General features: G+C 34.9%; 1 pseudogene; it reads right to left on the reverse strand.

Annotated features, from left to right (window-relative positions):
- Nucleotides 1–20,490: 20,490 nt before the first annotated feature.
- LOC145280660 (5S ribosomal RNA) lies at nucleotides 20,491–20,607 on the reverse strand (annotated as a pseudogene).
- Between the last annotated feature and the right edge of the window lie 409 nt (nucleotides 20,608–21,016).

Genomic DNA, 21,016 nt, shown 5'->3' on the forward strand with positions numbered 1-21,016 from the left:
TTACATTGTCAGTTGTCCGGCATGAAAAATATTCCTCTGCGGCTGACCGGCGGGGCCTTTGCTGTATATCAGCAACTCAGCGCTGAGGAGAAGTGTGACTACTCGAGTATCAAGGCGGCGTTGTAAAGGGCGTTCGCCACTGACCCCGCCACTGCATGGGAGCAGTTTGAGACGAGGTCTATACGCTTGGGCGAAACTGTGGACGCGACCTGGAGTCGGTTGGGTATGGATATAACCCACTACGGCAGCCAACACTTCCTCACGCTGATAGACTGCGGGCCAACGAGGTTCGCGATTTGGCGCCAATTAGCGAGGCAGGATTCCACCAGTGTCATCCACGAATTGGAATCCATATTCTACGAAAGGGGGCCGCCTAAGGAGATCCTCACGGATAACGACACGGCGTCCTGCAGCAGGGAATTCAGGCATTTTATGGACAACTGGGGGATCCGCCTTCGACACCGATGCGCGTATGTGCTGAGCGGCAATGGCATAGCGGAGCGGTGCCACCAAACCGTGAAGAGGATCGCGTGGCCAGGAAGAAGTGTACGATCGCGGAGGCGGTTTACAGATACAACACAACGCCTAAGGACGCCGTGACTGGCGACAGTGCGCCCGCTGATGCGATTCATCACTACCACGTGCGCGTCAAGGACGTTGAAGTGTGTCTACCCGACCAATGAGAACCCCAGGGGACGTACCAAGTGGGAGACACCGTCTGGGTGAAGCCACCCGGCGGTCGGTGCACCAGCAGCTTTTGGAGGGGGCGGGTCACTGGCGTCATCAGTGAACAGGCCATATTAGTCGATGATACTCCGCGCCACGTAAGGGATGTCCGACCCGCTCTAAGCGCTGACCAATCGGCGAGCAGTGGAAGTAGCGAGTCATCCGACGATGAGCGATGGATCCAACCCGTGCCCCACGAACCTGGTGACTCAACTGCGAGCAGTGGAAGGAGCGAGTCATCCGACGATGAGCGATGGATCCAACCTGTGCCCCATGAACCTGATGACTCAACTGCGAGCTCTAATGCTGATGCTGATGCTTCCGATGCCACTTCTGAGAGCTTCGATGAGGAAATCCCGGCAATGCTCCTCTGCAGGAGTGCTCAAATCAAACGGCTACGTCCGCCATGTCACGTATGTGATCTGGAGACCAGGGGGGAATGTGAGACTAACCGTAGCCCTCGGCACAAGAGGGTCCGTGTGTGCCTGGCGTGCGGCGTGGTGGCTGATCCTGTGGTCGGGGCAGTGGAAGAAAGAGTTCCAAGATGGCGTCTGCCTGCTTTTATTAGAGACGGAATCTCGCAGGATCGCGCGAGATCTCGCAGGGATGCAAATTAGCTAGGCCATCTTGAGGAATAAAAATCGGTCCATTGGAGGTGCAAGGCAGTCGGGTTCTGACGTTCGTGGCGATCAGTACAGTGACCGTTGGGTTCCGTTAGTGACCGTTGGGTTCCGTTTCTATTCGTGCAGTCAGATGAGCTTTGTTAATTACCTTCGCGCCGTGGCTGTCATTGTTTGTTGGTTCGCTGTGTGTTGCCGTGGTTCTTCAGTGAAACGCTTCGTCGCCCACGACGAGACTCCCCGTCTCCTACACGTCGGAAACTACACAAAATAAATATAAGAGATTCCTAATGCTCTCAGATTCACTTTCTGCATCACTGAATAACACAAAAACTCAAAGACTCTCTAATCACTAAACTCCTAAACAGAATCGACTCATTATCTAAACACAAAGAAATAATTATATAATGGATCCCAAGCCACATTGGAATAAAACGAAATGAAAGAGCTGGCTTAGCAGCCAAATCAACACTAAACATGAACCCTTAACCAATAAACATTCCATATACTGAATTTAAACCCAAAATCAACCAACTATCTTATGCAAAATGGCAACAAAAATGAAACAAGAACACAAATAACAAATTATACCAAATTAAACCCATTCTCCCAGAATGGAAATCAACTACTAGAATATCAAGAAAAGAACAAGTTGTTATATCCAGAATTCATATTGGTCATACAAAACTCACACACTCCTACATACTGAAACAAGAGCAACAACCACAATGCCCATTCTGTCAAAAAACTTACACCTTCAAACATATTTTCATGGGATGTAGAGCTATTAATAATGCCAGAAAACAATATCTTAAATCCAACAATATGAAGAATATCTTCGAAAACAACCGCCTGGATCAAATACTTTCCTTTTTGAGAGTAACAAGTCTTTTTTTTACCAGAATTAAAAAAAATTTCTTTCTCTACAAAACAACTCAACTAAATCCTATGAATAAATAGCCAAAAACATAAAGATCTTTTTTCTAAACTACTAGATTTGGCATTAAATAACCCGAAAAGGGTTGGTATACCATTAAACAAAAATAAACAAACAACAAACAAAATAATATGTTGATATGTCCACGTCATCGCTTCAGTCCAGCGCAATCAAAACATTGTAAAATTTATATACACCCTGTGTGTCGGCTTAAATACATCACCATTTATTCTTCCATAATTCGATACCCGCTATCCAGCACATTTATATTTAACGAATAATGTATGATGTCTGTATGCTTGACCAGTGAATGTGTAGCATCCATGAATAAAATAAAGATTTTATTTTGCAAATCAATGTTCGTGCTAAGTGATTTGGCCACACACTGACCAATCAGTTTTCTGGGCGCACTGACTCTATCTGCCTCGTGAGGAACGTTTGTAACCCTTTTGGGAATCATGGTTGTTCAGTAGGGAGAAACCAGGAAGCATCGAAGAAAGATATAAGTTCTCTCTGTCCACTAGATGCTTCAACATTGACGATCTTTGCTGAAGATAACTACTGGTCAACCAGTGACAGCCCAAAAAACTTTGACTCTTCATTTTCTTCGGACAATGTTCAACTTTCTGTCAATGAAATGAACCATTTCATTTTTGTTTTGAAAGATGTTTTGCCTTTCCTTCTGCACTACGTTTTTGTTTACGAATTTTATGGATAGAAAAGCCTGTTTCTGCTCTGTCGCTATTTTCATGGCAAGTGCTCATCCCGTGCCAAACTTTAACAAAAAACACTCGACTAGCTACAACCATTATATATGATTTCCTCCCTCTCTCTATTTATGTCTAAATCTCAATGAACATTCCATGAATATAGATTCTTTCCCAGAACTGCCCACCTGTGGAACACTGTTCCACTGGCCTGTTTCCCAGGTGAATACAACATGGTAGCCTTCAAATCCAATGTAAACAAGTTCTTGTTGAGTCGTCCCCACAAATAATCAAATTCTACCTTATTTACACTATTAGTGATCACTACATTACCACTTTACATTAATTAACTCTCATTCTCGAGTAGCCTTCGGGCCTTGACAAGTGATGACTCCCAAGTAAAAAAAAAGTGCCTTTCACATCTCTAAAACGAGCCACATGTAGTTGTTGTCGGTACAGTGTCCTGACCAAGAAAAGAGGAAATAGCTTGATATCAACTCTGTGACATACTCAGCTCACTCAGAAGAGAAGCTGAATGCTTGTATCAATTAGCACTGAACTTATAAACCAATTACAGATTCAAACTCGTAAATCACTAGGCATCACTGCTACTGTTGTTGTTGCAGTTGTCTGAAATCGTGACTGCTACACATTTTTGTTCCTTTTCTCCACGTTAAAAAACGATCATTGTGTCTAACTTTGTCCTGTGGAGACGCATTGTAAATAGGAACCTATATCTGGCCAGGTCTTTATTTTTCTTTCTTTCAAGTCCATCCTTATCACTTCCTCCCATGCTTCCCTTGTCCTTCCACATGCTAACTGACCCTGTTACCTCACCTGTTCTACATCTACTTGTAATGTTGTACACTGGTACACACATTGTGGCCTCAGTCGAAAAGTGGACAAAGAAAACAGGAAATAATTCCAACTCGTTTTTTGGTTTATATGACAACATTTATTTCTTTGTCGTTACAGCTGCAATGTCATACACGTCATGTAGAACATTCTCCATGTCTCTCCTGAGATTTCTGTCGAGATCTTTTTCTTTCTTTTTTTATAGACATTTTTCTACTCCCATACTGGTGACGTCACTTTTCATGCATTTACACCTGAGCAATGTTACATACTAACCCAGGAACTCTCATCCATTCTTTCAATGTGACCAAACTATACTGTCTAGATTAAATCTTCTTCTGAGATCATCAGATCTAAGCCTGTCTTTATGTACATTTGATCTTTTTTTTTACAAAGGGGTTACCAAATATCAAGGCCCGGAGGCCACTCGAGGATACTGGTAATGTGTGTATTTTAGTTATTGGGACGGTTGCATAATAACCGTTTGTTGCAGTAATTTGGTATAATTAGATAATTTACAAGGACAGTTGAATATGAATGTGAAAACAATGATATTGTAGTCAGCTGAAAAGCAGACCAGCAGAACAGAGTTCCACAGATGGGCAGTTTTAGGAAAGAAGCTTTGTTCATGAAATCCATGTTTAGGTTTAGGCACTGATAGAGATGGAGGAATTTATCGATACTGATTTTGGTTAGACGGGTGTTTTTTGTGAAGGATCATAGATTGGAACTCAGTTGAACACTTTCCAAGAAAATAGCGATAGAGTTGGGCCAGGCTCGCAACGTCTCTCCAAGTAAAAATTGAAACAAATACAAGACAAAGATATGATTGAAATATCATGTTTATTAAAGACAAACTGACAAGATGGAATGTATGTATATGGCAAGTGTATATTTTGCATGTGTCTATTAAGTGTGGTGCGTGAAAAAGATGTGAATGTGTATAAAAGAACTGAAAAAAGAGTTTGTTACTTCAGTAAGTTTCCAGACTATCTTTTCGTATGGACACGTTTTTGCTAGTACACTCATGAAACTCTAATCGCCTTCAAAGTAATTTCCTCCCACTGTAATGCACTTGTTGTACCATTCCAACAATTTCTGGACGGTCCCATTGAATTCTCTTGTGTGAGCATGTCAATGATCCTTGTCACAGCCTATTTCATCTCCTCAATAGTCTCATAACGACAGCCTCTAAGATTTTCCTTGAGCTTAGAAAATAACTAAAAGTCACAGGGGGCAAGGTCTGGACTATAGGGAGGGTGAGAAACTATCTTGAATAGTCTATGACAAGGATGGAGTTGTGGGCTAGTGCATTCGCGCAAATCTTCCGCATCTTCAGGTCCGCACAAGTAAATAACATGTGCACTTATTACCTCTATAGACACACGACGGTCCTTATCCATGAAATTCTTTATTTGACCAACCAACTCTGGTATTCTAACTTCCTTACTCCTTCCACATCTCTCATCATCCCTCACAGATTCTCTACCTTCTTTATGCCTCTCATAAACGGATGCTCGATTCATGCAAGATGGTCCAAAGCAGTCTGAAGCATTCCATACGTTTCTGTGCCATTTTTTCCAAGTTTAAAACAGAATTTTATTGTATATCATTCTTTTAAAATATCCTTGCAGCTTTGAAATTCACCAGCTGTGACAATCAGGCTTTAGTAGGGTGTATGCTAATTCCTGCTGTAGCTGTTCATTTGAACTTGAAATCATAAAAAATGGTCAGTCATCTCATATGTATAGCAATAACGTACTGAATTTTCAAGACTCTACGATAATTTTAAATGCCTGTACAAAAGAAGTCCGAAAACTTATTAAAGGTATCTCGTATTTGTGTTTATTTGAGGAAGGAGAGAAAAATATATCTGCATGAGTAAAGCATTGTTAGTGTTGGGAAAAGTACTCACTTGCTAGCAAGTATAAAAGTCACATGTCAGGCTGGAGGAAACTATAAAAAGAAGATCTTGTTGAAAACGGGCCAAGAAAAGGTGGCAAATTTAAACGTTTATTGTCCATTACAAAAATGATTAAAAAATTAAAATTGCGTTTTGTACAATGTTATTCCTGTTACAATTTCTGTTGAAAATAGAAGAAAGACAGGGGAAAAAATCATTATTTAGATTCTTGCATTTGGCAATGAAAACTGCATTTCATGCTTAACTGTGACAAACGAGCTAATATTTTAAACTTAAGTGTGACAGACCGAGTTCTCAAAGAGATGACTAAACGCATTTTAAATATTTTGTTTGTGAATTTTTTAGATGGGGATTGATTATTTGTATTATTCAAACTATTGTTCTCATCTTGAGTGTTATTCTCACAATGTTTTGGCTGATGTAACCTCTAAACTTCTGGTCAGGAATTTGGAGAATTTGAATCACTTCCGGTGGTTACAGGTTCAATTTTCAGTGCGGCCGATATTTAGAATACATTTGTAAATTACTCAAGACTTTTACCGAGTCATGCTTTTCCTGTGAATTAAATAAAGGGTTCTGTTTGAAATTCTGTACAGATTCCTGACTTAGACAAGATACATCTGAAGAAAGTTGGAGATTACATCGACCAGAATGTTATGAGAATAACACTGGAAATGAGAATAGTGGTCTGAATAATACAAATAATATACTTAAAATATTTTTTACATTCAAAATTGATGCTTATTTTGTACAAAAATTTGTAATTAATAATTAGGGCTACGACAACAGCATATTCTCTACTCTCGAGTATATATCTGACACAGTAAGACACACTTAATCAACCGAAAATCATATCACTCTACATAAAAGCATATAAGATATCAATAGATATATACTTGAGAATCAAAACAAGGAAAAATATATGCTGTTGTCATCGTCCTATTAATAATATATGAATCTGTGTGTTTTGTTACTTAGGAAATATATACAGATACAAATACATTCAATGGATTTGATTTTATAAAAAGTTATAAAATTAAAATTATTTCCTTGCACAGAAAGTACTGATTTGATGTTTGTAAGGTTTTGGAAAAGTTGCTGATTTGTTAGTTGGAAATGAAAAGAAAAACAAGATGAGGGGGGGGGGGATGAAAAATAAGAAATAAGAAAAGGCAGAAAAATGAAGTAAAAAAAAAGGAAAAAGAAATGAGCGAAAAAAAAGTGAAAAAGAAAAAATGAATAAGATAGATAAGAGAAGAAAAAAGTAAAAAGCGAGGGAGTAGAAAAGAAAAAAAATGAAGGAAGGATAGAAAAAGAGAAGGAAAAAGTGAGAGAGAATATAAAAAAGAAAGAGAAGAAAAGAGAAAAAAGAGACAAATGAGAAGAAACGAGAGCGAGAAAGAGAGAGAGAGAGAGAGAGAGAGAGAGAAGAAAGAAAAGAGAGAGAAATTTGCTAGCATTACTCAACAATGACAAAATTGAATTCTTTAGATTTCAATCATAAAATAAATTTACAAAGAGTTGACAAACTTAAAAATAACAATGATACAAATAATTTATAGTTTACACAAAGATTACTAATGGAAGATTTCAGGAGTTAGAGGTGACGAAAATTTGCAACAATTCTTAATGATTTTTATTAGTTAGCACTCCTGAGTGACCTGTCAAAAATGCCACTCATATAATCATTAACAAACTTCTCAATCTTTTCTACAATTCAGCAATATTTGGTACAAATACATTTCAGTTTATCTGTGACTTGTCTACCAAGTTCAGTCATAATTGTCCAACAGTCTTCGTTTTATCATTGTTCAGTATTATGTTATAAATGTGCAAATCTGGATACAGCATGAAAAAATTGTCAATAACTCTTGACACTAGCCTTAGTTGAACTGTGATTACGCTTTTCAGTTATATAATAGTCTAAGAATTGTTTCGATGAACATTATCTATGAGGCTTAAGATTCGTTTTGTGTGAAATCCATTCAGAATCACACTTCCTGCACATGCAGCCATTCCAATAGGTTATTCGAAGTGTGGGAAGTTGTTCTGTTCTGTTAAAACTGCCTTTCATTTTCCCAAAATATCTCTTTGTCTCTCCAAAACAACAACCAGGCTTTTTTAGAGCACCATATAGTTTACAAACTGTCAATGTAGGGTAAGACTATTGTTGGCGTCCTCTTGCTTCTAGAGACAATAAATACCCTCTAATCGGATGCTTGCACAATGTGGAGTGTATAGTGAATTAAGATATAAGCCATTTTAATAACACTTCTCCAGAGGCAATGCTGGGATAAGGAGAGAAGACATCTGTTATTTCATAGTGTGCTATCTCCCAGACTAATTGCCATAATAATATTACCCTACCAATTCATTTATAGTGAAGGTAATAGAGACAGATTCATATCTTTCCGAAGAGTATAAGAAAAAGTGCCTGTACAGTCACTTGAAAACAATATCTTGAAGTCTTAAGCGGTCACCCATTAAAATATTAACCAGGCTCAACATTGTTTAACTTTGATGATTAAACAAGAATCTGTTTCACCTAGATTTGGAGATACCAGTATTGATAAACAGATTAGATTTTTTTTTCCTCTTTTATTAATAAAATATAGAGAGAAGCTCGATCTTGTTATGAAATACTTGTACAAGTTAACTGAATTGCATCATGGGATACACTATGTCTGCACGGATGTATTTGCGGAAGAGGGGATGTCAAAGGAATAAATTTGGTGGGGTTGCCTAACAACGTTAATCAATAAAACAAATGTCACGCTTTCATTGCATGTTGAGAATTTGAGTTTGAATTTCCTCTGGCAGCCAACAATAACAAGATGTCTTACTTTAAAAATGTCACGTATTCGTTCGTGAGAGAAGCACAAGAATCCATCAATGTCAGCCATCTTGGCTGAACACACACTCGTTCTGATGCATCTAAAACCTATAAAAATAAAAGGTTCTTATATGTTGTCAAAAAGAAAACGCGAAATAATTTCCATTTCCTTTTAAAACAACAGATATCATAGCCGAGAGAGCCACAACTATTTACAAATCTTTTTAGCATAGGTTTTTAATTGAGGATTAAGCTAATACAAAAATAAAGCGTCTTAACCACTGATTGCCATGATAAATAACATGCTTCCTGTCCTTTACACATGGACAATTGTTTTCGTTGTATCGTTGGGTTATCTTCAGGACCATTAGAAATCGAAACTCAGAAAACTTCATAAACAAGGCCACATATTCAATTAAAAAGATAGACAGTTAATAGGTGTAGATATTCTTGTATAGTGATATAATAATGTGTTATTTGTATAGTGATATAATAATGTGTTATTTGTATAGTGATATAATGACGTGTTTTTGTATAGTGATATAATAATATGTTTTTTGTATAGTGATATAATAATGTGTTTTTGTATAGTGATATAATAATATGTTTTTTGTATAGTGATATAATAATGTGTTATTTGTATAGCGATACAATAATGTATTTTTGTATAGTGATACAATAATGTGTTATTTGTATAATGATATAAGAACGTGTTTTTGTATAGTAATACAATAATGTGTTTTTGTATAGTGATACAATAATGTGTTATTTGTATATTGATATAATAACGTATTTTTTGTATAATGATATAATAACGTGTTTTAGTATAGTGATATAAGAACGTGTTTTTGTATAGTGATACAATAATGTGTTATTTGTATGGTGATATAATAACGTGTTTTTATATAGTGATATAATAACGTGTTTTTATATAGTGATATAATAACGTGATTTATATAGTGATATAATAACGTGTTTTTATATAGTGATATAATAACGTGTTTTTGTATAGTGATATAATAACGTGTTTTTTGTATAGTGATATAATAACGTGTTTTTATATAGTGATATTATGACGTATTGTTGCTGGTGGCCACTCCCAACCTTTCCATGTTAAGAACGGGTTTCGGAATAGACACCTCCAACCTCTGCAAGTGAATTACAGTGTAGAATGCAGGTATTTATATCTTGAAATGTACCTGTCTCCGCCAAATATAAATGACCTTGTCTTAAAAAGTATACTGGATAACTTAAATTGAGGAGTTGGATCTAATGCAAAAATTCCCCTGCCCTGGCAAAATAAAAATGAAAAAAAAAGTTGTGGAAGCCGAAAAGTGTAAAAAAATACAAAAGAAACATAGGTCCCCCCCTCCCCAAAATAGGTTCCCGTAAACTTATGCATTATTCCCCTCCCTCTCCCTAAAGGAACCCTGGGCGGACGATATGGAAGTCACCCCCCACCTCTAAAATGAATAACGCGAAAATGTTGTTCTTTTACGGTCCTCCTTGGTAGTGGTTTATGTTTGTTACTTTCAAAGTATATAAGGAAACACACTTAATCATTGTTGAGAGAGAAAAAGAGAGAGAGAGAGAGAGAGAGAGAGAGAGAGAACATTGTTTTTTTTTTGTTTACTTGCCTCCCCACGAGAGCAGAGTTAGACATGAGGTCGGTTTTTCATGTGGAGGGTAAACCAGCTTCCCCAAAAGGGGCACTGTAGTTAGTAACAAAAATTTTTTAAAAGTATCACTCATGAAGGATTTCTCTTTCATTATCCGAGACCAAAAGATGAGCGCAATGCAACTGCACCACCATCTCCAATACAAAATAAAAAAAAAATTTGGAAAACGATTTGTGTATGTATTTAGTTCATAGTAACCGAAAGTTTTAAAAAATGGATACTTATACAGTTTAATCAATACATATAAAAATGTAAATATTGGGGAAAAAATTATATTGTACGTACCCGTTATGGGATGAAGTTCTCCGAAAGAAATTTTCACTTAATTTGATTGCGGTATCATAACAAATTGCATTTTCGCTGTAAAAAATACAAAAAAACTACTAGATCAAATTAAGTGTAATTTTTTTTTTTGGGGGGGGGGACTTTATTCCATAACGGATAAGTACAATATAACTTTTATTCCACAGTTTCATTTTTTAATGTCTTGATTAACCTATAAAAGGAATATTTTGTCAAGTTTTTTTTTTAAGAGAGAGAGAGAGAGAGAGAGAGGGGGGAGGGGAACAGTACGTCGTGTTTTTTTTGTTTTTATAGCCGCTTGCGAAAATTCCAACGCCCAACTCTCTATAAGAATATTTCGTCAATTTTATTTTAAAGAGAGAGAGAATAGCGATGAAAGGAATAATGCATGTAGTTTTTTTAGAGAGAGAGAGAGAGAGAGAGAGAGAGAGAGAGAGAGAGAGAGAGAGAGAGAGAAATGTAGATTCCATGAACAAAGCTTCTTTCTTAGAAGTGCTCGCCTGTGGAACTCTGTTCCGGTTGCCCGTTTCCCACCTGACTACAACCTGGATGTCTTCAAGTCCAATGTAAACAAAATTCCTGATGAACCGCCCCCTTAAGTAAGACACTTTATCAAATCTCCAATACTACCATACTGTACACACAATAACCCTTATCCCCGAGTGGCTTCCGGGCCTTGATAAGTGGTGACTACTTTGTAAAAAAAAAAAAAAAGATTTAAATTCTGGAATAAGAGAATTACAGCTGGCAGCCAATGAGAAAGGGTGGAATTTCTGAAGGGAGAAATCATTTTATGAATCTACAAACTGGAAGTGAATGATATGACTATAAGTTTAAGATACAGTTAATAAGGGTGAGGAGGCGATATAAGGCAACTGTGTGTAATTTTACATGATGAAGAGTGGGGGCAGTAAGAGCAGTTATATAGTAGAGACAAAAATAGGAACTACTTCCCCTAATGCTAATTGCGATAGTGATGATGTCACTCCTAGGATAAAACCTAGGGTTTTATTTTAACGAATGAATGTGTCTAAAATGTCGTTCTATAGTTATGTAAGATAGTGGTTAATAGTGTAGACATAATAAATTTGTATGTGCAATCTGTTGTTGTAAACCTACGGTATTTTGGTCCAGAGGGAAAGAACTGCAGCGTTTTTATTATATATAGCGATATATATCGTTATAGATAATAAATACTTTTTATACCCATATACATGTGTTCCATCTTAAGCAATGCTCATCAATATGATTAGATATAAGTGTATGCATTTATTCACATGGCCGTGGAGACAGCTACATATTGAATAATAGGAAAGATTGCTATTATTTATTTAACAAACATTAACAGGCCTCCAGAGAGTGTTCGTCTCACATAAGAGATGGGGGACGTTTTTGCAATATTCCTTTAGTTAGAAGCTTATCATTGTTCCCGTAATGAGCATTCTTCCTTAAAATGATTTGTAGATGATTATTTATAATAAATATTTTTTAATATCCACATAAATATATGTTTCATTTTAATGAAGACTCCTCAGTATGGCTATATATAACTGTACCACCAGTCTATCTAACACCTTTATCCACACGGCTGCTGATTCAGCAATCCGATGAAACAAAAAAAGAAATATTCCTATTATTCATATAACGAACATAAACTTCTGTTTCGACTTATCTAAGGGGATGACATTTTTTTGCAGTGATAGTTTTTCTGGTATATACTGAGTTCGGGTTAAACTGTTTAAAACAGAAAAGATGATTTTATAAGGCTAGTTAATTTTGGTTAAATGAAAAGGCAAAGACTAAAATTATGTTTCTGCTCTTTCTAATCCCTCTCCAGCTATGATGTAAATAGTATTACTACTCTTGTTTCGCTGTCTCATTTTGTTAATATAGAAAGAGATAGGAGAAATGTTAAAGAAAAGTGGACATCAAGATGGCTAATTAATTTTACTTTTTGACATGGGTATTATATATATATATATATATATATATATATATATATATATATATATATATATATATATATATGAATGCCTACCAGACACTATTCTCTAAGTGTTTAAGGCCTCTCTGTACAGGGTTTTGTCAGGATAACCTGGCATGAGGACAATTCTTACAAATAAACCCTGAACAAATCTTCAAAATAATATAGTATTCGAAGTTCAAATAAAATCTCTTCTGAAAGGCGGTGTTGTTTATTTCATGTTTGGATTTTTTATGCAGATAACTTCAAGTATTTTTACCATTTAAAAAAATTTGTTTCAATGATATATTATATTTTTGTGTCTTCTATTGAAGGAGAGATAATTATGTTTTTTTTATAGATGTTGAAAAATAATTGCACAGGAACTAACTTTATGCATGGTGAGGCGGTCGGATAAGGTAGTGGCGTGTAACCAATGTAACGATCTGTTTCAAGGTTATTGTAGGAATTACACTCTCCCAAAGGGCATTTAAACTTATAGGAAACATTGGGTCTTTCTAATAATTTTAGAGTTTTGGAGGCATTGTTACTACCATGTTTAGATTTCTTATAATAAATAATGAGTCTAACTTTATTGTGATTATCTGTTGAAGATATGTATCTGTGTCTGATAGTTTCATGACTTTCTTCTAATTTAAAGTTTGGTTGCATTTGATTACAGTAGAATATGTTAATAGAATTAGGGATGTGATGCTCCATGATATCATTATTTGTAGCAGTATGTTTTAAGTTCGGAAGTATTAATTTTATTTTTTCATCGACGATATAGTTAGGAAATCCGTTATTGATAAGAACCTGTTTTATATTTTTTTAGTTCAAGGAATAATGTTTTTTTGTTTTTTGTTTTAGTGGAGGAGATTAGTTTTGCATGGTTAAGAGGTTATGTAAGGGTGAGGACATTCGCTCTTGAAATTTAAAAGACAAGGATGTAAGCTGGTTGTTTCTTTTTTAATTGGAGGTGCTGAATGTATTTTTAGAGGACACAATAAGATCATCGAAGAATGAAATTTTGCTATTAATATTTAGTTCTACAGGGAATATTTATATATACTGTTAAATATATAGGTATTTTTTTTATTTTCCCATTATGGACTACTTTGGGTGAGTTAGTCGTAAATTATGGCTAATTAGAAATAATTAAAATGGAATTTATTTTCAAACATAATTCAATGTGAAAATCAAGGAATATTTTAATACTAGCAAAGATACCTACGCTTTGCACAGGACTTTGCTGTATGCTCGGGTACCTGCGAAGCGGGTATTCTTGCAATAGTGGGTGTTGTAAGAGCAACTATTTTTTAAGGTGTTTAAAATTTTCTAACTACCCTCTGAAGTGACAAAAGTTCAACTATGAATAGATTCTACCAAAGTTGACACTTATACTGTTACACATAAAAATTGAAACAATTACAAAGAATCAAAATTGTTAACATTTGTTTAATTGGTTGAAGGGATCGGGGTGGAGGAAGATGATCTCATTCAAATTCACAAAGTTGGCCGGCACCATGGTGACGAACCCCAATTTGATGTGCACCATCCCTAGGTGGGAGAGTTTATGAAGAGATGCACTAAATATGACCTTAACCTTTGACATTGGCTTTGAAAAATAGTGTGCACCATCACTAGGTCGAAGACTATCATCATATCAGGTTTGGTTATGATCAGTTCAGTGGTGTGAGCTGTAGGACAGTATATATACATAGGCTATGACCTTGAACTTTAACCGTAATCTTGAAAAATGATGTGCATCATCCCGAGGTGGAGGACCATCATCATCCCAGGTTTTGTCATGATCAGTCCAGTGGTGTGAGCTGTAGGAGAGTTGTACACACACAAACACACACACACAAACGCTTCTACTTTACACACACACACACACACACACACATATATATATATATATATATATATATATATTATGTGATTAAATGTATAAAAAAATAGTATTAGAGAAAAGACATTAGACTATATATCTGTGTGTGGGGGGAGACTTTTCTTGAGTCTAGAAGAAATTTGTGCAACAGATTGACAAGAACAGATCCTAATTTAGAATTCCAGTCATACTTTTCTCAATGAATTTAATTAGTATCTCATTTCCAGTGAGAGGCAAATGTATTGACACACCCAAACAATTGATGTTTCTCGTTTCACGTAGGCATCAGAGTAAAAGATAAATTAGAACATTTCTCAAATGAAGAATTAGAGATTTAGTGACAGACAACATTACCAACAGCTTTTTATACTCATTTATGGAATGGCGTGAAACCATGCTTGGAAACTAGAACAAAGAGTTTATATTTATCCTGAAGTTGATTTTATTTTCTCTGAGCAACAATTCCTTTGGATAAGGCATGAAACGATTTCCTCCCTGGCAGATTTCATGAATACAGATTTTTATCATCATAAAATGTGGTTTAAGACAAAGAAAAATCCAGATTTGATTCTACATATATTATTGGGATTATTCTGACTACTGTTCTCATCTTGAATTTTCACAACGTTTCGACTGATGTGACCTCCATCCTTCTTCAAATGCATCATATCGAATTTCGGAATCATTATGTTATAATTTTTTTATTTTATTTATTTTCTCATTTTCTTTATTTTTCATCACAAAATCGTTTGAAGTAAATATTTGGAATTATGTCTAACAGAGGATTGTGAGGAGTTGAATAGCGAGATGTTTGTTCGCATTACATTTTAAGTTTTGTAGATCAGTACAGTCAGAGAAGCAGAAAACAGGGAGGAAATTCCAAGGTCTAGCAGTCCAAGGGAAGAAACTATTAGAGTTTAAGGCTTTCCAGCATCTAAGAACTTCAACAGTGAAGGGGTGGGATTTTGCTGTTTGTCAGAAGTAAATAAGTATAAGAGGCATAACTGTTAGGATTTCATCAGAGCACATTATAAAGTACTTGTAAACCGGGCACAGGTATACAATATTGTGCTGATGGAGCAGTGGTTGGAGCTTAGCCGATAGTGTGGGACCTACTACATTTGAAACTCTTTTTTTGAACCTTGTTTAAAAGGAAGAGACTAATGGTAGATTCACAAGCCCAAATATTGTAACAATACTCCTTGTATGGGTAAATGGTAACTTTGTAGAAGTACAGAATACTCTCTGATGGGAGTAATTTTCTAGCAAAGTAGATGGAGTCTACCTTCTTTGTGGCAGCTTCTGCAATGTCCCCAATGCATTTGTTCACAATCAGGTTGCCTGTGAATGTTAAACCAAGTAGTTTGGGCAATGAACTTTCAGCAATCTATACAGAATTTCAACCATTTATTACATCCACAAGGAGGAGATTGCTGTTGATATTAACGAAAATATATAATACAAATCACTTAACACTTTTACTCAATCACATCTGAGAGAAAAAAACATGTATGCCATATCGATATTTGAATTTGATTAACCAGTCCTTTACCGATATTTTTAGTGTTTATTCTTTACTTTAGAAAAGATATTCCAATCTATTTTATTGATAACATATTCTATCTGACTTGATAATTCTTTCAATAACACACCGCAGGCGATTCACTGCTTATTTTTATTGAAAACCCTATGATTGATGGAAATTGGAAATTAAAAATTAAAAATAATGTCCACAACCACGGGTTACATATTTGTTCACTTTTTTTACTATATTTACAACTAAATTGTAAGAATTAAATCCAGACATATATATATATATATATATATATATATATATATATATATATATATATATACACGGCACAATCACATTGACACACCGGTTCTCGCCAGTTCACCAAAGTAAGCAATGTTGAGTCTGGCCAGTACCAGATGGGTGACCATTTGGGAAAACTGGGTGCTCACTGAGTTGTAGAAATATCGGAGGGTGCATTAATTCACTGGGAGAGATGCACCTCCAGTCTTTGTTAAGACATGCATATTGGAGAAGGAAACTATGATGTAAAACTGTAGTCTACTGTATACTCTGTCCTGTGGCAGTCATCTGCACCGACAAAGGTTAGCAGTAATACCAAAAAGTGTGTATGATTTTACACAAAGCCTTCATCACTATACACAAATCATCTGTGTGGATTTCCAAGCAACTTAGTTGTTGGGGCAGGAGTTCATACGTCAAAATCAATGGGAAAGAGTCCATCATATATATATATATATATATATATATATATATATATATATATGAGCATGCATTTGTAAATGTTCAAAAATATGGGGCGATTTTTCATTTTCATTGGGAGACTACTCTTCTTATCTTATAGAGAGGTAAATCCAAGTAAATCCAAACCGAATTTATCACTAATAAAACTACAAATATAGATATAACTTTAGAATGATGAAAATAGCATAATTTATACTGGAGTTCGACAGTGTAGTGGTATACGCACCCACTCATAGATTTATCGTTTTGTATAGTTAACCTCGCTGATGAGCCATAGATACATCGAAACACGTTTTCATTGATAACTATCTTATATACTAGTAATCCAAATATATATATATATATATATATATATATATATATATATATATATATATATATATATTAGCAGGCTGCCCAGCGTTCCCCAGTCATAATATAATATATGCTTTAATATGATATTTTAATTTATGCAAATTTCATATTTATGATAGTGTCAATTTTCTAGTTATTATTATATTGTACCCAATATGTAATACTGATTTCAAAAATAATTTAAAAAAATATGAGAAACGAGTAATACTAATGTTTATATTTGCTTTATTTTACAAATTTATTCAATTTATAAATTGAAATTTTATATTTTTTATTCTTCAATATATATATAAGTGTCATTCAATAAATGAAAAATAAATGAAATATATATTATGCACCTCTTCCATGAGTTAAGCACTATGTAAATGAAATCGTTAAACTACCATTAGCGATAATGCTAAGCTTTTCGTAAAAACAAATGAAGCATTCTGTGATCATTTACAGTGTTTATATAAATATTTAGATTTTATTTACTTGTGGTTCATATCCGAGGTCGAATCGTTCGAATCATACTGTCAATGACCCTGGCTTGAAACACTTACGTGCCTAGCCACACTGAAGAACTATGCGGCATCAAAGCAGTTTATGACTACATATGCTCACACTCCATTAGGGATTGAGCACTGAAAATGAAATAACATTAGCGATAGTGCAAAGTGCTTCATAAAAACAAATGGACAGCGTTTATATCAACACTGAGATTTCACTTGGTCAAGATTGGTATCGTCCATTATAAACAAAAAGGAAATATCAGTATATTTAGTAATAGTATTTAACCTATAACTGGAGGGGAGGGATTGAGAAGGGGAGGGAGTTATGAGAAAATATACTAATTTGAAATTGTGCCTTTTATTTAAAAAAAAAAAATTAAACTGGCTTTGCAAACATTTTCTGATACAAACAATCCAACTAAAGATGAGTGACCCGACGGTCACAATTTTTCTAATACACATATAAATGATTATGCGCTATAATGTATACAAGGTCAAATGAAAACCATTAAGATTTATTATCTTTTCATGAAAACTATGAAAGGTTTCTCAAATGTTTAAGGGGTGAAGAAAACCAGGACATTATTCTCTTGTGTGAAAAACATGTTTATAAGTTTAGATGTTTCAAAATAAGCCATGTTTATCGGGTGTTACGAGCCAATTCGCCATTCACTCAATCATTATCTATTCAAAATGTTATCTTCTATATTCAATCGCTTATAAAACGATGTCTATATTTCTCTAAGATAATTTACGGTAAGAAATTGGTCTTGTTTGTGCAATAAATAAAATAAAATTCATGTATTCGTTGCTAAGTTTGATGTTGAAACATTTCAATGATTTTGTTTATGTTGTGAAATGAGTTTCAGATTATTTGCTTGCTTTTGTTAAAGTTAACGCTTGTTACGACTTTTGTAAATAAAATTATATCTAATAAAATATTTACTAACTAGCTAATCCGTGTTTCGTCGTTGCCTGGGGAAACAGGTTAACTGAAGAAATTCCATGCCTCAAACTTGAACTGTTGAATTATTTGCTGCTTATAGTTTTTTTTGGGGGGGGAGGGGGCTGAACACAGACTCCACTATATTAATGTAAAACAGTAACCAAAAATGCAGAAAAAAAACCCAAAAAAACTTTTGGGCTGTGTGTGTTTTGGATAGAAGCTTATAGAAACTATGTTTACACTTTGTTGTCCTCAATGAAAATGCTGAGCATAGTTTCTGCACATGTATCTCTGCACGTACACTCGCCTGAATTAATAGAGACAAACAAAAAAATTCTTAGCCAATTAGATGAATTTCTCCGAATTTATAAAATTTACCGCTTTGATGCATTCTAAATGGATAAAAAGCTAGGTCTTTCTACAATGAACAGTTGAGCTAAAATCCACAACAGAGCTAACATCTACTTTGTCTTAGCACCCCCCCTCTTGTTTGTCGGGCTTGAGGTTGCTATCTCAACTCATGCATATACACAGCCATAAGCATACGCACTCTGACACGAACGTATACACATACATGCACTCATTAACTCGTTACATTATCGTCTGTTCATCAAAAACAAGTGTATAATCTTATTCATTTATATATTCCTAACCTTTTTTTACCGAACATATTACAATGAAAACAAATGGACATTGACTGTTATTAATAACTTTTAATCTATATACCTATAAAGTGGAGTTTTTTCTCGCTCTGACATTGATATTAAAATCCTACTTTTTTGTATTTAAAAATTATTCAAACAAAACTTTTAACATAGTCATGGATATGCGAACGACTACATAAAGGTTAACTAATTTGCATATTAATTTGAAAAATGAGCGTTAATTATTTTTTAATGGTTTCTTATTAGATGATTGGCTGCATTTCACTATTATGCTGAATTCTATTTATGCATAGTGTGTTTGCGAAAAGTTTTTACTACACTCCTCTTGGAATATTTGGTCTACAGAGTTGAAATTTGACATATAAGGTATTTGGATCTGTAGCAGACTTTTGATTTGTTTTTTTAACCGGTAAAATAGCTGCTAAGGGGTTAAAATTGAAAGAAAAAATGACTTTGGCATAAGTCGACTACATTCGATATTTTTTTTTTGTACTTGCGTTAATTAAAGGTTATAGGCTAAACAACGTTATTTTTCCCATTTTTGTATACTCATGCTAACGGATAAGGCTGGAGAGCTATATGTTTTGGTTTCGATTCTAGCTGAAGGCACACAAGTCAATTTTTTTAAACTTTTGAAGTCACCAATATATATTAGGTACAATATAATAATCGATAGAGAATTGGCTCTTTATTAATAAATACGAAGTATGCCTGAATTAGAATATATTTAAACATATTTTACAACCGGGAAACGCCGAGTGTTCTACTAGTCAAATATAATTTGTGTAACTGAGTACGAGTAGGGAAATTTTCATTATGATTTTTCTGACGCATGGCTAATTCCCGGCCCTTAAATTTTCAACTCGGACTCCTTCGATATGTCACCTAATGATTCCCTGTTGTTCTACAAGAATTCTTGAAACATTCTATGTTTTCTTGTAAATTTATGCTTGTGAACTCGCTGTTTTGTTTGTTTCTATCACTCTCTCACATTTTAAGCATATACCCAAAAACAGTTTTTACTACAAATGTTTCATTAAAACTGGCTCTCCCCGAAAATATTCTCCCAAATTGGAAGCCTAAAAAGGGACTTTCAAAGGTTTTGCGTTTAATATGCAACTTACAATGTATTTTCTTAATAACAGGCTCCTTCAGTCTTTGACAGACTATGGATACCCACGAAGGGTTGCCTGCGCATGAAATTTTTGTGGCAGGAGGTGCGCAATCTCCAACCACACCTCTCCTGAGTCGACATTGTTAAATACCAGTGGCATGTACAGGACGACTGGAAACAAATGCAGAGATAAGCGGAGAGCACATACAGCGCCTAGAATTCCCAAATGGTCACCCATCTGGTACTAACCAGGCTCAATGTTGCTTAACTTCGGTGATCTGATGAGAACCGGTGTGTCAATGCGATTATGCCGTATTTCCTTAATAAAAACTGTAATTTAGGATGTCAAAAATTACATAACATTTTCAGGAAATTATTTAATCACTGACAACCATATCAAAGAAGGAAGAAAGAAAATGTGATATGGAAAAAAAAAATAACAGTATGTCCCGCATTTGACAATGTAAATCTTATTTCAAACAGAAGCGAAAAGATGAAAAGGAATCACTGTAGTATCTTAAATATTAAGATATTTAAGAAAACGCTTAAGTATGACAGATGAATGGAAATAAATCATGCTATTACTGTAGTTGAGAACCCTTTGCTAAATAACTTCCCCAACCCTCACTATAAAAAGATTACTTTTTTGTTGTGAGTTGATTACATGTAAAGACTCTGTTTGCACTATCATTTTCCCTTTCATCTCTTCTTTTCTCCATCAATTATC

Source organism: Euprymna scolopes, chromosome 7 (assembly GCF_053919585.1).
Source record: "Euprymna scolopes isolate OS-2025 chromosome 7, ASM5391958v1, whole genome shotgun sequence".
Lineage (NCBI taxonomy): Eukaryota > Metazoa > Mollusca > Cephalopoda > Sepiida > Sepiolidae > Euprymna > Euprymna scolopes.